The sequence below is a fragment of the Electrophorus electricus genome, chromosome 1 (genome assembly GCF_041902795.1).
Source record: "Electrophorus electricus isolate QZ-2024a chromosome 1, ASM4190279v1, whole genome shotgun sequence".
Classification (NCBI taxonomy): domain Eukaryota; kingdom Metazoa; phylum Chordata; class Actinopteri; order Gymnotiformes; family Gymnotidae; genus Electrophorus; species Electrophorus electricus.
The window spans coordinates 9,841,075-9,859,020 of NC_137497.1; the positions used below are offsets into that span (position 1 = coordinate 9,841,075).

At 37.2% G+C, this 17,946-nt stretch overlaps 1 long non-coding RNA gene across 5 annotated transcripts; it reads left to right on the forward strand.

The window, feature by feature from the left end:
* The first annotated feature begins 1,590 nt into the window (after positions 1 to 1,590).
* LOC145657020 (uncharacterized) lies at positions 1,591 to 16,955 on the forward strand. Of its 5 annotated transcripts, none has more exons than XR_014122805.1 (5): positions 1,591 to 1,694; positions 7,900 to 8,006; positions 11,286 to 11,393; positions 11,507 to 15,879; positions 16,134 to 16,955. It is a non-coding gene; the product is annotated as an uncharacterized LOC145657020 (long non-coding RNA). The 5 variants fall into 5 exon arrangements; XR_014122801.1 differs by having other exon boundaries at positions 16,108 to 16,954; XR_014122804.1 differs by having other exon boundaries at positions 16,180 to 16,954.
* The last annotated feature ends 991 nt before the right edge of the window (positions 16,956 to 17,946 follow it).

A 17,946-nucleotide genomic window follows, 5' to 3' on the forward strand; every position in this document is an offset into this window, starting at 1 on the left:
TCATTTCAGATAAATTAAGACTTTTTAAGTACCCACATGCACCCTGTCGTGAATACAGTTACGATCTGGTGTGAGTCTATACTATGAAGCGAACCGGGGCATAGCCCAAGAAGAAATGTTGCTCTATGAAATTTTTACCAAATGTTCATAAAATCAAACCCAGAATTAAGTAAAATCTTACTTTTAGGGGCTTTGCTATATTAGTACAATTCTACTAAACTGCATAAACCTCTACAGTATTCCACAATCATAATATGAGATTAAGTACATATGTGAGTACTTAAGCATTACATATAAACAGCGAGCTAAAAATCCATGATGTCTACAGAAACAAGCACATCTGGTCTGTTTAGCAGCATTCAGATAAATTGCAGTACAGTACTGTGTATTTGTACTAAATACACAAAGCAAAAAAAATGTTTTAAAGTACTTGCCCATTTAAAGTACAGTGTCTGAAGTGCCTAACCATGGTCACAACTAATAATTCTACTAAACCTCTAGCTAGTTAGTTAGCTGATAAGTGGATGAATTAATAAATTATTGGGTGAATTAACACATATGTGAATCCCAGAAATAAACAAACTTGAGCACTGGTTAATCAGCTGAGTATAATCGTTTTAGAACACTTAAAGCAGTGCTTTTTACGATGTTTTAAACTGACATACAAACGCTGTTATTTTTCTTTATGTTGTAAAATTTGCCACAAAAACCGTAAACCATAAAAATAGAGAAAAATATCGCCGTACTTTGCGACATAATATGTCCAAAATGCCGCTTTTCTTCGCCGTTTTACAAACAAAACGCGTTTCGTTTGAGGTGACCTTTGACCACTTTGGCTTTCCATATTCATAACACTCGTAGATAGTTCACTTAATATTTTAATCCAGTTTTCATATGATGAGGAACATGTTTGGTTCCTTCTTCTAATGGAAGAGCACTGCCAGTGATGCAGTTGTTATTTATTCTTACTGTTGCCTTGTATCTTTATCTCTTCTCCATGGAATTCATTTAATATAAAATGTAAATGATCAACTGTCATGTAACCTGCAATGCTAAAACACATTTACTGCTATTCTTTTACTGTTAGGCTGTCTTCTGTACCTCATGTAGTTTTCTGATACAGGTTTACCAAATACAGGTAAACAAATATTTTTTACACACACACGTCCAGCATTCAGCCATTAAGAAGATTCTTTATTTGTCATATGCACAACATGCTATGGACGTCCACACACTTACATGCTTATTGTGAGGCTGATTATCTAAATTACAGTCATCTGTAAGTTAGATCTACAAAGTGGTTTGTTAAGTTCCGACGTGTTTCAACGTGCCGACATAGTGGAGATTTACTCTCAGCGCAACCGTAAAACAAGTCCGTGTAGGAGGGACTGTGAAGCCATTGGCTGTATAGACTGTATACAGTGATTGGCTGCAGCAAAATAACGGATGGCTAAATTTGGCTGCTGATTGGCTTAATAAAAATATTGTGTCATTGTCTTCAGTCGAAAATGATTGACATGTGCTCCGCCCTCCTCTTACCCACAGGTGTTCATGTAGTTCACCTTTCTCAAGAAAACGAAAGTATTTTCTGAACAGTCGCCGTTGTGGAAGGTTGAGCGTTTAAAAATATTTCACGGTAAATTCATTCTATTTGTAAAAATGCGATGTCGGTGCAGTTTAAAGCAACAAGTTTGGTAAGTACATAGTTCTGTGTTTAGGTTAATTCGTAGGTCAACCCAAAGGTGGATTAAATGTAAAGATTAAAGTCCTGGTGAAGTTACGCAACTAAAATGGCTAACGCCCAATACGATTGCATAGCTATATTTAAAATAATTTAAAGGGGCCAGATATATATTGTCAGTTATTGTAAAACTCGATTACAAGTCTTAGTTAGTCAGTGATATTTCCTAATGGTCCCATCTGAAACTAGTCAAAGTTGCTGCTGTAAAGTCAGTTTTTTACAGTTAGTTTTCTGTTCAGTTTCAGCTATTGTGTCCAAATCCTCAGTGGACAGGTCAGATTCCCTGTATAGTTCATTGGCTGCATTAGTAACTATAGTTTGGGATGGGACGGTCGACACTGGCGTTTCTACGCTTATTTCGAGTTTCTGAAGCGTAGCGTTTTGAAACACTGATCCGAAGTGTGGCTCAAAACGGCCATGTCACGTGACCTTGGCTAAACAAAGCTTGTGTTTCTACAGGTGTGATACAGAACCTGCCGCTCCTGTCTTTGACTGACAGTGTCTGAAACAAACCTGATCACACATCTGTCTCAGTCACAAACTCTATGAATGCTTACAAGTCAACAAAACACACCCCAACTTTGAGAGTTTTGTGAGAATAGAGAATTTGAGAGACTGAGAGATTCAGTGTTGTCTAGATAGAAGGTTATTGATAGGACATATTGACTGATAGGCTAGTGAGAGATATCCAGTGAGCAGTAGTTAGGATAGATATAGTGACATTAATATATAGAAAGTGTGTGTAGAGAGAGATTCTCTGGTTTACTGACAGGAGTGATGTGCTGTATATCCACACATTTATATAATGGTAAAAACACCTGTGCATGCCAGCAACATGTGTTCTATGTGAATGAATCTTTTCCAAGACTGAGGAGGTAATTTGGGAAGAGAAGAAGCCCCAAAACAGCATAACAACTAATATTTTATAATATAAATATAATAATAAATATATAATTTTGAGACATTGTTCCTTTATTTTACTATGAAACCTGTTCCATACAGACAATTCATTAAATCGTTCTGCACTTCATAGATTACAGAGCACATCTGAACCCAAAGAACCCAACAGAGTTCATGCAAAGCCACAGAATTCTACAGAGTTCATGTAAACCCACAGATCCCATGTGGTTATTTATCCCAGTAAACATAGTGGCATTTTGTTAATAGATTATCTTTCTAAATGTCATGTCTTATACATGAAACTGAAATGCCAAGAATTTGAAATGCCTTACAGAACACAACAGAAACAGGTTGTTGTATGGTAATTTCTTTTAAATATTTATTGATCATATGTATCAATAACCTGGTATAACCCACCAGAATAATATCTAGGCAAAGTAGTTTAGACATTGTTGTTTCACAGAATAGAATTATTAAGATGTTAGCAAAAGTGGTCACTGTGGAGATCATGTCAGAATGTTTCTGTTCAAAAGGCCCATAAGTGCTGGAAGAATTTTGCGTGAATATTATTTACTTTTGTTGTTCCTTATAATATACTTATCCAGTTAAACGTTATGTCATTGGTTAAAGATATTGGTTGATTATCCAGTTAAACTTTGTGTCATTGGCTGAAGATGTTGGTCGATTATCCAGTTAAACTCTGCATCATTGGCTAAAGATATTAGTGAATTATCCAGTTAAACTTTGTATAATTGGCTAAAGTTATTGTGGTGCTGAGTGTTTCCCACACAGTAAAACTCTGTTTGTGTTAAACCCAGAGACTCTGTGTTACTGATAAAATGTAAGTCAGGCATCTTCTTTTTATATTGATATTTTGTGATGAAAAAACAATGTTAGTTGACAGTTATTAACAAGCAGGCACATTACTCCCTGTGCCTTTCCATATAGGTTTAGTTTCACTTTCATGTTTTAGTGTATTTCTCCTCTGGTAATGCTGTGTTTCATATCAGCTGTACTTCCTTTGTCTATTAGTCCTTGAGTTTGGGAGGTTGAATCAGTGATTTCAATGTTAGTCGTGGCCACTGCATTTCTTTATCAAGTCATTGAGTCAGTTCCAGAGATTTGCCGCTAGATGGGGCCCAAGTACCAGTTATATTGATCGTAGTATAGATATTTAAATCGACTGTAAAAGCCTTTTTTGTGTATTGTGCATGTTGTGATTTACAAACAACATTGATATTTAAAGTAATATCTGTATTTGCGTCTTAGACCAAAGGTTGATGACACATATTTGATCTCACAACATATAATATTAGGTAACCTATTCTCTACTTCACAGTTCTGTAACATCAAAGTTCATGCCTGTTATTACACCTTTGATCTCAGTATGGCTTTAAGTGGTCTGGCCAACACACCAGGTTGAACACAGTATAAAGCCAACCTGTGCCAGTCATCCCAGTTCCCTACAGTAGTCTTTACTACACTTTTGAAACATTGAAACTATTTTCGACACAACTGCTTCGAACATCTCAATATTTCACAAAGCCTCACTTTCCCTCCACCACCTGTAGTGTACTGTAAATGTGTCATGATTAGTCCCTCCCAGCTTCCCTGTTCCGTGTTTTCCGTCTTGTGTATTTTAGTTCCATTCTGTAGTTTCGTTTTCTCTGCCCCTCGTTTGATTTTCCACACCTGTCCCTCGTTTAGTTCATGTATTTAAACCCTGTCTTGTTCCCTTGGTCTTGGTTATATATTGTTTATTTTAATGATTGTGTTTATTTGAATGCGTGTGTTAGGTTCATTGTGTTTGATTGGTTTAATGTCTGAATGTTTTTAAGAGCCCATCTCTGTATCCCTGTAAGTTTGTACTCCACGTGTCCTAGCCTTGATGTTTCTTAGCTCTGAGTTTCCCCTGTTTGCTTTTGATTGATCATGTTGGTAATATGACCCTGGACTACCCTAACGACTATGATTTTGGATTTGCCCCTAATAAATCTTGCTCTTCTTCGCACGTGTCTGCCTCCTTACAACTCAATGTTACAAAATATAGTGAACAGCTGATGTACACTGATTAAGGACAAAGATACCACACCTATAGTGTACTGTAAATGTAATGATCTGATGTACACTGATTAAGGACAAAGATACCACACCTACAGTGTACTGTAAATGTAGTGAACAGCTGATGTACACTGATTAAGGGCAAAGATACCACACCTATAGTATACTGTAAATGTAGTGAACTGATGTACACTGATTAAGGACAAAGATACCACACCTATAGTGTACTGTAAATGTAGTGAACTACTGATGTCCACTGATTAAGGGCAAAGATACCACCACCTATAGTGTACTGTAAATGTAGTGAACAACTGAGGTATACTGATTAAGGACAACAGTACCACCACCTATAGTGTACTGTAAATGTAGTGAACTACTGATGTACATTGATTAACGGCAAAGATACCACCACCTATAGTGTACTGTAAATGTAGTGAACTACTGATGTACACTGATTAAGGACAAAGCTACCAGCTAGAAGCTTGGCTCAAAACTTTGGCAAAGACCCAGCACTGAATGACTGGGTCACTGGGCTTATATAAGGTCTAGCCCAGCTGTTGGGTGTTAAACCTGATTAGTGGTGTACCTGACTCAAGCCCTCCCTCTGGTGGCCGGAGGGGGCATCAGCCTGACACCAACCCTTACAAACACACACACACACACACACACACACACACAGAGACACAGTCTGCAGGCACCCCCAAGTCAGATTTAAGACATTTCAAAACTTTTAATGCTACTTCCAGTGTCATTTAAAACCAAATTTGCAGTAAGGATATACAAAAATAAAGTTATTTTGAATAACTTTAACATGGTAATTGAGAAACATACTTTCAGACTAATGTTGAGGAGCTTTATCATTTTGAAGAGACATAAGAAAACCAAATAAACCAAGTGGTCAAGAAACTGACAGGAAAAAAATAAACTAGTTAAAGTAGGCACTTTCTACATAAATGATAGCAGGATGTTGTAAGCAATGAAGACAGAAGACAGAAGCTAAAACAAATGATCTATCTTTCTTTCTTCCAGTATTTTGCTAGTGAGAGCAGAGCTGTTACTTCCCTGTAATGTTCAGATGTAGCTAGCTAGATAAAGCTGGAGCTAACAAGCTGATTTCTGAGGGGATTTCAAACTATATTCACAAAATATGTAGAAAGTTACACAATTATAAATTGAGTGGAACATTTTGAGATGGACAATGTTAAATTGAATCAGTCTGTCTAGAATTTCCTGTAGAGATCCAAGACAGCTTGCTATTCACTTGGACTTGAGTTTGGTAATGTTAGTTATCTAGCTAGATAGCTTCATAATTCCATTTGATGGTGTATATGCCAACCAGATTGAACAAGACCAAAAAATGTTATTTGATTAAAATTAAAAATCTACTCAGATTTCTCCTCATCTAGATGGACATAATCAGTTAAGTAATCTATCAAACTATCTAGCTAGAGTGCTGAAAGACTAAACTCTAATCTATAAGCATCATGTCAGCTGGGAGAAAATGTTGGCAAGGACAGTATATCCACATTTCTAACAAGGTAGAAATATTAAGTCATGGTAAAAAAAAATGTCTTAGCTACGTCAGTTGAGAGAGTGATTTCCTCCTCTGATAATATTAAAGCTTGACTAATGATTCCTGTTTCCTAGCTGTCTTCTCCAGGTGCAGTGAGGAAGTGAGAATGTTTTACTCCCTGACATATGATTAATTATTGAAACAAATTTAGACTACAAATCTCTTAACCAGTTATATCAAATTTCTTAACCAGTATATCAAATGTCACTTGTTGTCTTCACTAGAGAGTTTTCAGATTTACATTGGGTGACTGGGCAACTAAGAAATAGCCGTGTTAGTCATTGGAATTTATTTTACATATTTGAATGACAGTGAAGCATAAAATTTAAGACAATTGAAGACTTATCAGTTCATTAAATTTGTAAAATGTCATTTCAGATAAATTAAGACTTTTTAAGTACCCACATGCACCCTGTCGTGAATACAGTTACGATCTAGTGTGAGTCTATACTATGAAGCGAACCGGGGCATAGCCCAAGAAGAAATGTTGCTCTATGAAATTTTTACCAAATGTTCATAAAATCAAACCCAGAATTAAGTAAAATCTTACTTTTAGGGGCTTTGCTATATTAGTACAATTCTACTAAACTGTATAAACTTATACAATATTACACAAGTATAATATGAGATTAAGTACATATGTGAGTACTTAAGCATTACACCTAAATAGCGAGCTAAAAATCCATGATGTCTACAGAAACAAGCACAGCCGGTCTATTTAGCAGCATTCAGATAAACTGCAGTACAGTACTGTGTATTTGTACTAAATACACAAAGCAAAAAAAAAATTGTTTTAAAGTACTTGCCCATTTAAAGTGCAATGTCCGAAGTACCTAACCATGGTCACAACTAGTCATTCTAATAAACTTCTAGCTAGCTAGTTAGCTAATAACTGTATGAATTAATAAATTATAGAGTGAATAAACACATATGTGAATCCCAAAAATAAACAAACTTGAGCACTGGTGAATCAGCTGATTAAGATCGTTTTAGAACACTTAAAGCAGTGCTTTTTATGGCGTTTTAAACTGACATACAAACAGTGTTATTTTTCTCTACGCTGTAAATATGCTGCAAAAACCGTAAACCATAAAAATAGAGAAAAACAACGCTGTACTTTGCGATCATAAAACGTCCAAAATGCCGCTTTTTTCGCCGTTTTACAAACAAAATGCGTTGTTTCAGGTGAAGTTTGACCACTTTGGCTTTCCATATTCTTAACACAATCGTAGATGGCTCACTTCATTAATCCAGTTTTCATATGATGAGGAACATGTTTGGTTCCTTCTTCTAATGGAAGAGCACTGCCAGTGATGCAGTTGTTATTTATTCTTACTGTTGTCTTGGATCTACAAACAAAGTGGTTTGTTAAGTTCCGAAGTGTTTCAACGTGCCGACATAGTGGAGATTTACTCTCAGCGCAGCCGCAAAACAAATCCGTGTAGGAGGGACTGTGAAACCATTGGCTGTATAGACTACTGTATGATTGGCTGCAGCAAAATGATGGACAGCTAACTTTGCCTGCTGATTAACTTAATAAGAATGACTGTTATAAGAACTCGGTTGTGTAATTGTCTTCAGTCGAAAATGATTGACATGTGCTCCGCCCTCCTCTTACCCACAGGTGTTCCTGTACTTTTCACCTTTCTCAAGAAAACGAAAGTATTTTCTGAGCAGTCGCCGTTGTTGAAGGTTGAGCGTATTGAATATACGAGCGTTTAAAATTTCACGGTAAGTTAATTCTATTTGTAAAAATGCGATGTCGGTGCAGTTTAAACAGCGTGTTTTGTAAGTACATAGTTCTGTTTAGGTTAATTCGTAGGTCAAGCCAAAGGCGGATTAAATGTAAAGATTAAAGTCCTGGGGAAGTTATGCAACTAAAATGGCTAACGCCCAGTACGATTGCGTAGATATATTTAAAATAATTTAAAGGGGCCAGATATATATTGTCAGTTATTGTAAAACTCGATTTCAAGCTCTTAGTTAGTCAGTGATATTTCCAAATGGTCCCAGTTGAAAGTCTTCTGGCCTAAACTCAAAGTTGCTACTGTAACGTTTGTTTTTTACAGGTAGTTTTCTGTTCAGTTTCAGACGTTTTGTAGTGTTGTCCAAATCCTCAGTGGACAGTTCAGATTCCCTGTATAGTTAATTATCTCTATTATTAACTATAGTTTGGGATGGCACGGTCGACACTGGCGTTTCTAAGCTTGTTTGGAGTTTCTGAAGCGCAGCGTTTTGAAACACTGATCTGAAGTGTGGCTCAAAACGGCCATGTCACGTGACCACGGCTAAACGAAGCTTGTGTTTCTACAGGTGTGATACAGAACCTGCCGCTCCTGTCTTTGACTGACAGTGTCTGAAACAAACCTGATCACACATCTGTCTCAGTCACAAACTCTATGAATGCTTATAAGTCAAGAAAACACACCCCAACTTTGAGGATTTTGTGAGAATAGAGAATTTGAGAGATGGAGAGATTCAGTCTTGTCTAGATAGAAGGTTATTGATGGGACATATTGACTGATAGGCTAATGAGAGACATCCAGTGAGCAGTAGGTAGGATAGATACAGTGACATTAATATATAGAAAGTGTGTGTAGAGAGAGATCCTCTGGTTTACTGACAGGAGTGATGTGCTGTATATCCACACATTTATATAATGGTAAAAATACCTGTGCATACCAGCAAAAAGTGTACTATGTGAATGAATCTTTTCCAAGACTGAGGAGGTAATTTGGGAAGAGAAGAAGCCACAAAACAGCATAACAACTAATATTTTATAATATAAATATAAATAATAATAAATATATAAATTGTTCCTTTACTTTACTTTATTGATCTTCATTATCCATAATCATAATTATCTACATTCACAACACTTCCTTCTGCTGTAGATAAAACCTGTTCCACGCAGACAATTCACTAAATAGGTCTGCACTTCATAGACTACAGAGTACATGTGCACCCACACAACCCTACAGAGTACATGGGAACCCAGACAACCCTACAGAGTACATGGGAACCCAGACAACCCTACAGAGTTCATGTGAACCCACACAATGCTGCAGAGTACATGTGAACCCACACAACCCTACAGAGTACATGTGAACCCACACAAACCTATAGAGTACATGTGAACCCACACAACCCATGTGGTTATTTATCTCAGTAAACATACTGGTTGTTAATAGATTATCTTTCTAAATTTCATGTCTTACACATGAAACTGAAATACCTAGAATTTGAAATGCCTTACAGAACACAACTAAACACAGAAACATCTTTTGTTTCTTTGTTTGTTGTGTGGTGATTGGTCTGAAATATTTATTGATCTTATGTATTGATAACCTGGCATAACCCACCACAATAATATCCAGGCAAAGTAGTTTAGATTTTGTTGTTTCACAGAATAGAATTATCAGGAAAAGTGGTCACTGTGGAGATCATTGACAGATTGCTTCTGTTCTAAAGGCCCAGAAGTGTTGGAAGAATTATGAGTGAATATTATTGAATTACATTTTTTCCTTATAATACATTTATCCAGTTAAACTTTGTGTCGTTGGCTAAATATATCAATCGATTATCCAGATTAATGTTGTGTCATTAGCTAAAGATATTGGTCAAATATCCAGTTAAACTCTGTGTAATTGGCTAAATATATCGGTTGTATGGTTGCATGAGTTCAGACGTCATTTCTTGCAGGAAGCAGTGCTGAGTGTTTCCCACACAGTAAAACTCTGTGCTAAACTCAGAGACTCTGTGTTATTGATAAAATGTAAGTCAGGCATCTTCTTTTCATATTGGTGTTTTGTGATAAAAAAAAAATGTTAGTTGATGTTTACAGTTACTAACAAGCAGGCATGCTACTCCATGTGCTCTCTGTATAGGTTTAGTTTCACTTTCATGTTTTAGCATATTTCTCCTCTGGTAATACTGTTTCATATCAGCTGGCAGATGTACTTCCTTTATGTATTAGGACAAAGATACCACCACCTATAGTGTACTGTAAATGTAGTGAACAGCTGATGTAGACTGATTAAGGACAAATATATATAATATTAATTCATTAATACTAGTGGTGCCAATTAATTAAAAAATTAATCAAGTTAATCAATAAAAATAGATTATCATTATTAATCATGAAGTTTAACATTTTAATACAGTATTACAATACTAGTATTTACTTGTATTTTGGGGGATAAAACAAATACATGTGTAGTGTTGGAATAAATGAATGCATGATACACTGGTTTAAGGATTCCATTTGTTCTTTAACATCTCAGATTAATTGAATAACAAGGAAGCTGCCATTCAGCACAACGGATGTTGTCTCCTCAGTCATCGTATTATCCGTGGTCACTCTTGTCAGTAATTCAGCCTGGTAAAAATCCATGCGGGATTTATGGGAAGACGCTGGGGTCAAACTTGGAAATATGGTTCATTTGTGTAAAAAACCAAAACGTTAATGTTTTTAAATTGATCATGAGTGTTAAGGCTGACAGCCCTAATAAATACATTTGAAAGCATTCAGATTCCAGTTTCCCACTGTGTGAAAACAGTACAGTAGAACCTCTCAGAAAACGCCTCCATCTTCCTCTGTGGCACTTTGAGGACCTTTGGAATGTCTGATTGGGCATCATGGAGATTTATGATTTAAAATGTTTGAAATATTGTGACATAAAACAAATGATGGTGCACAGCTTTATGGGTATAATGTTAATTCTAAATTCATTAAGAATAACTTTTGTGTGTATAACTGTTTTTGTGTATTCAGTGGAATATTTTAATGAAGCCATAACAGTTATTCAGTGGAATATTTTAATGAAGCCATAACAGTCTGTTCAGTATTCTGTCATCATCACTGTTTCAGTTCTCCACCCACCCTGTTAATATCAGTGTTTACGTATGGTTCATGTTTCACATCATGTGTTTTATTTTTAATATGTTGATGTGAGTTTTATCAGGCATTGATTCAGTGTGATTCACTCTGTGTGTATGAACTGTTGACAGGGAGCAGAGAGCAGCATCTCCAGTGTCCAGCTGTGTGTGTGTGAAGAGGAACAACTCCATGATGGAGCCTCATAACTCCAGCAGTGGAGGAGGAACCTCTGACCCAAAGTGAGGAGCTTTCCATCAGCACCTAATCTGAGGAAACAGGAAGAGGGAATATTCAGGATAAATGAGATGTAGTGAAGGATGTAATTACTCAACACTTTCCTCATCTTCATCAGGGTAAAGAGAGCAGAGTCTCCAACACCCAGCTGTGTGTCTGTGAAGAGTGACTGGTCCATGGAGCCTCCTCCTGTATTCAGCAGTGGACCTGTGCCCTCAGTCCTACAGTGAATCACACATTACACACTCAGATTCTTTCATAAGTGGGGTAGATGTGCTCCTCCCAGTGTCTGAGGGAGTGATGTTCCCCCCAATATTACAACAATCATACCCAAGTAAACAATATCACCATTCTACAGGACAAACTAATAAGAGGGGTTCACCACAGGTGTGTTTTAGTTTTAGGAGAAAAGGAGTGTGGTATGTTTGTGTAGTTGCTGAAGGGCAGGTGTGGTCTATGTGTGTGTGTGTGTGTGTGTGTGTGTGTGTGTGTGTGTGTGTGTGTGTGTGTGTGTGTGTGTGTGTGTTTGGTTCGATGGTCTAGCTAAAGGACAGGTGTGTGTGTGTGTGTGTGTGTGTGTGTGTGTGGTATGTTTGTGTAGTTGCTGACAGACAGGTGTGATGTGTGTGTGGTATGTTTGTGTTGCTGAAGGACAGGTGTGTGTGTGTGTGGTATGTTTGTGTAGTCTCTGAAAGACAGGTGTGGTGTGTGTGTGTGGTTTGTTTGATGGTCTTGCTGAAGGAGAGGTGTGGTGTGTGTGAGTGGTATGATTGTGTAGTTGCTTAAGGAGAGGTGTGATGTGTGTGTGTGTGTGTGTGGGATATTTGTGTTGCTGAAGGACAGGTGTGTGTGTGTGTGTGTGTGTGTGTGTGTGTAATTCCTGAAGGACAGGTGTGATATGTGTGTGGTATGTTTGTGTAGTTGCTGAAGGATGTGTGTGTGTGTCTGTGTGTTTTTGTGTAGTTCCTGACGGACAGGTGTGTGTGTGTGTGTGTGTGTGTGTGTGTGTGTGTGTCAGTATGTGAGAACCAGGTATAGTATGTGTGTGTGTGAGAGAGAAGTGTAGTGTGTGTGTGTGTGTGTGTGTGTGTGTGTGTGTGTGTGTGTGTGTGTGTAACAGGATAGTGGGGTGAAATCAAACAGAGCGCGATTCCCATAGTAATTAAGCCAATAAGGGAGATTTATTTTCCTCAAAAGGACCAGTGACAGGGCCATGATGCCATAAGCAGGCAAAAAAAAATGTATTCCAAAAAATAACAACAAAAAAAGAAATCCAGTAATCCACGCCAACACAGATTAACCCAAAATAAGGCAATTTAACAGGCTCCCAATTATGGCATTCAATCAACGCATCTCTCTTGCATTCCAATGCCACTCTTTATATTTAATCTTCGACCCTTAGACCGAACCATTCTAGATACCTAATTTATTAAATTCATAATATTTCTCCCCTATGGTTCAACACAAAGGCTATCATTTAAAACATTTTCCCATTATCCAAAAATTATTAAAATCATAAGAGGGGTGCGGTCATGTGCTTCCTTCAGACTTTTTTCATGGTAAAAGCTTTCCGTTCTTTCTCTGCCACTTCTTTTCTCAGAGAACTTTCAGAGTTGCTTCTTTGTTTCCTTTGGTGCCATTATCCCTCAAACCTAAACACCCCCAAAAGCCAAATAGCCCACCATCGGCCTCACAACAGCTACGCCATCAGCCAAATTGCCCTCAACCACTTCTCACGCACTTTAATACCCCTAAACAACAATTACCCCTTTAGACTAACAGCCCTCAACCACAACTAACCAAACAGCTAAATACCCCCTCAAACTACTCCAACTACCCCACAGCTGTAGCAACACTCTAGCACCCACCTAGCAAGATGATAACAACCATATGGCACCCCAAAAGCAACCACTTGGTAATTCCCTAGCAACCACTTGGGACCCCTTAGCAACCACTTGGTAACACCCTGGCATGCACATAACAACTACGTGGGAATGGCTTAACAGCTCAACGATATTTCAGGATTCCATTTTACATGCAAACTGCATTTAACAACATTTCATAGTATTTATGGTGTTAATAGTAAACAACCCCTCATCCTCATCTACCCCACAGCCAAAGAACCCTCAACCAAAATTACCCCCACAGCAAAATCTCTCAACATTTACCCTAGCAACACCCTAGCAGCCACATTTATTATACTAATAATCCATCATTTGTCATATAAAAAAAGAATAAACTGATTTTAAAATCTACTCTACATCACACGATGTCAATGATTAAATGTTAAATGTAATCCTGCAATAATGCTGAAATCCTTAATTACTGTTAAATGCTATTTAAACATGAAATGTAATTTGCTGTGGAGTAGTTGAGGATGGGAGGATTTTTAGCTGTTGAGACATATTGTAGTTGGCTTTAAATATAATGTCACCAAATTGCACCCTTTCATAACCAGTTACACTCAATGTTTCTATACCTGTAATTTGTCTTTTTTCTAATGTCACTGAATAAGAGAAATAATTTCCCCACATTATGGTGTCATTGTAGAAATATTTCAAAGAAATGTTTGTCATTTACTTCATTTAAATCACTTTAGATTCTGACTGGCTGCAGTTGCTCTAGTCGCTGAATACAGAAGGTTATGATTTAGATGGTAAAAACCAATGCCAGTTTTATGAAGTATTTAAGAGGAAACAAAGGCCAAGCCACAAATTTAATTATTTAACTTACTTAGAGGTGATGTGAGATAATCTGAACCTACAGAAACACAAATGTGGACATCATTGTACATTTACAGCATTTGGTGACTTATAGAAGTTCATTATAGTCTCTATCAAATACAGACGTTCATGTGAAAATAGAGAGGTCAATGTCAGTAATACTCATGCTAAAGTGCTGCCTAGAGTGGAACTTGGATGTGGGCCAAAATGTTATAATTATGTTATGAATTAACTGTAATTAATTAATATGTTCTTATTGTGTTGACCCTTTTATTAGCAGCAAATATGTACATTACATGTGTTTAACAAAATCCAATGACATATGACAAGTTGTACATACATACTGAAGTTAGCCGACTGACTAACATGTCTTGCACGGAGTGAAAGTCAAGTCAGTATCCATTGGTCTGTTTCTGTTTTATAGGTGGACAGCTAACTCTTTGTATTCTGCACAACAATGATTATCTATATGAAAAAAGCACTTCAGGTTCATATATGTATTGTTAATTTTGCCAATTTACAAATTAATTCAAGTTTACTGATATTTCCAAATAATGGACAACATCAGTAATTTCAGAACCACTCCAGTTATGCAGAAATGGCAGTTTTTAATAAATGTTTACTCACTTTTAATGGATCTGACATAGACTTATGGACATACAGACACAAAAGCAAAATATTTAAACTTATAAAATGTCTCAGAAAACGCTTCTTTTATCTTGCAAACAAAGTCTCAACTAAACGATACTGGCTTGTAAACATTTTTTGTGATATCTTTCAAGTCATATGACCCTGCTTTATATTAAGAGTGCATTTTGAACAGTTATTGAAAGAACAAGTGAGCTGTCTGCTGCTTCCATATACACAAATAGGTTCATTTATTAAATCTTGAACGTCTACTGATTGCAGGTGTAATGACAACCTGTAAACAAGCATGAGTACAGAAACATTAATTTCCATCATGTCATACTAAGGTCACTCTATACACTACATAATTAGGCCCACTTGTCAATCTTATGAATAGGCTCAGGTACAACCTCATTTGTCAGATGGACACACGCACACACACAAGCACACATGTGCGCGCACACACACACACACACACACACACACACACGCACACACACAAGCATGCATGTGCGCACACACACACCCACCCACCCACCAAAGTGGGTGGAGCGTCTGACACTCATCTATAACCCAAGTCCAAACGTCACAGTAGATGAGCATCTTGTCGCTTTTAGGGGACGCTGCCCTGTCAAGCTGTATATGCCAAGCAAGCCATCTAAATATGGCATAAAGATATGGGCAATGTGTGATGCCAGGACAAGTTATGCCTGGAAAATGCAGGTCTATACTGGGAAACCTGCAGATGGTGTTCCTGAAAAGAACCAAGGGAAGCATGTGGTTCTGGAGATGACTGCAGGTCTCAAGAGACACAACATAACATGATAATTTCTTCACCTCCTACGCTCTTGGTGAGGAGCTGCTCCAAAAAAAAAAAATCACCATGGTGGGGACGATCAGAAGAAACAAGCCAGAGCTGCCTCCCGCCTTACTTGTTACACAGGACAGAGATTATTTTTCCTTCAGATCTGCCGTCACCAATACTCACACCCTTGTATCCTACTCTCCGAAGAAAAGGAAAAATGTACTCCTGATGACAACTCTGCACAGGGATGCAGCTGTGCGCACCAGGGAGGACAAGAAACCCAATACCATCCTGGATTACAACAGGAACAAAGGCAGAGTCGACAACCTTGATAAGGTATGTTGATTTTGATTTTCATGTACTTCTCTATCATCAGTTTTGTTTGAACTGAGTTTATTTTTGTGGAGAACAAAATTTAGGAACAGCACAGAATCAGTTGTATCCATTTGAATATGCAAACATGTTTTAGATTGGATTGTTAGATGTGATGTCCTGATGCATCATGCAAAACATAAGATATTAGTTGTATGTACTCAGGATTTTATGCACTTTTTGCACCTTTAGAAGTTACTGGCACATACTCTTTTCAGAGGAAGACAGCACATTGGCCGATGATATTATTTTTCAACATATTAGATGTGTCATCTTACAACGCATTTGTGGTGTGGATGGAGGTGAATCCAGGATGGAAGCAGGGGAAATTTTTCAAGAGGAGGCTATTTCTGGAGGAGTTGGGGAAAACTATGTGGGCACCTTACATTCAACAACGCCAGCACCTTCCCCGAATGCCAGCCTCAGCCGCATTGGTAACATAGATCCAGGAGCAAGAAGCAAGATCACTTGCTACAAGAAAGAGGGGATAAGAGGAAGAGGTGCAGTCTGTGTGCACCAAGAAATGTCAAAACAAGCATAACATGCCATAAATGCAATGCATATCTTTGCAAGAGACATGCAACAACCTGCGCATATTGTCCAACATGTTCATGAGCAAAAAAACACCACTGAAGTTTGAGTCAACACAATCCACCACATTTAGAAGCCTGATTTTGTTATCAGTTGACAGTTTTTTTTCTGTTATCAGGCAAAAACACATCTGATAGACTGGTTAACATGTTATTGTTCTTGTTAGTTATTCGTTAATGTATGAAGACATTGATCTTGGAATATTGTGAAATTGTCAAGTGCAGTTTTGGGATAATTTCCTTTGTACACAATTAAAATATTCATGGTCCCTTTTGACCGGGAACACAACACGTGTTACACTTTTTGTGATATATAAAAATTTTTAAAGGTTTCAAAGCAAATGTCCTTGATAACTCTGACCCAAAGTACTCTGTAATAAATAGTATACCATGTGTCATCTGATTATTTCTTATACTCAAAATAATCCAGAAATTGCTTTTTAGAACTTGCTTTCAAGTGTATAAGCTCAAATCAATGAGGCACACAAGCCACTAAAAACATATAAAAGTTCAAAACTTGTAATATTCACTAGAACTTAAGTTAATTAAAAAATCTAACACAACAAGTAGTGATAATATGTATTATTACAGTTTTGTATGGTGAGTCTTTGTGGAATGGTTATTTCTGACCGGGAACACAAAATTGTTTAACACGAAATGAACACAACATTTCTCGTTGCAAAATAAAATTAATCATCAACATTTATAGGACCAAACAACTCACTAAAATGCCTCAGACGTTTGCTACCACTCACAGGCCTAAATTTAGCTGCTAAATGGCCAGTTGTCAGGTGACTAATTAGCTCGCCTACCAAGCTCTTGGTAAACAATATGCAAGCAGACACCTATACCCCCCTTGACATCCACAGTAATTTTTAGGTGGCATTAGGCATCATTAGTTAGCCAGCTAGCTAACTTAACCAAATAAGACTGTAGCTGAATAAAGCAAACCCTGGACCAAACATACACAAATTTATCAGGCTAACTAGCTTACACAGCTAGCTAATACAGTTAGCTAGGAGTTTTCTGCCACTATTTTGTGACAACTAACTAGCTACAATATTTGCTATTTGTGCTCATTTTTTCCGTTACGCAAGTTAAAATATACAGCTGGCCAGTTAAAGTAATTTAGCTAGCTGGCTAACTATCTTAGCTACCTTTCTTGAGGTACGTTAGCTAACGAGCTGGCTAAGTTAGCTGGCTAGGCTAAGATACCAGTTATAATAGACAGAGCATTTCGCTCTTTATATCTAAATATAAAGTTCCTCATTTTTAATTTCTCATTCCTCAAAATATTTTTGTTTTGTCAAGTTACAACATTTATCTTTGTGTTGAGCTTTCTCACACTTTATTCATTAAATGTAATGAAATTTCAATTCATTTCAAAAAGCGTTTAACATAATTAAACATGATTTAATTTTCACTTAACCAGCACAGACCC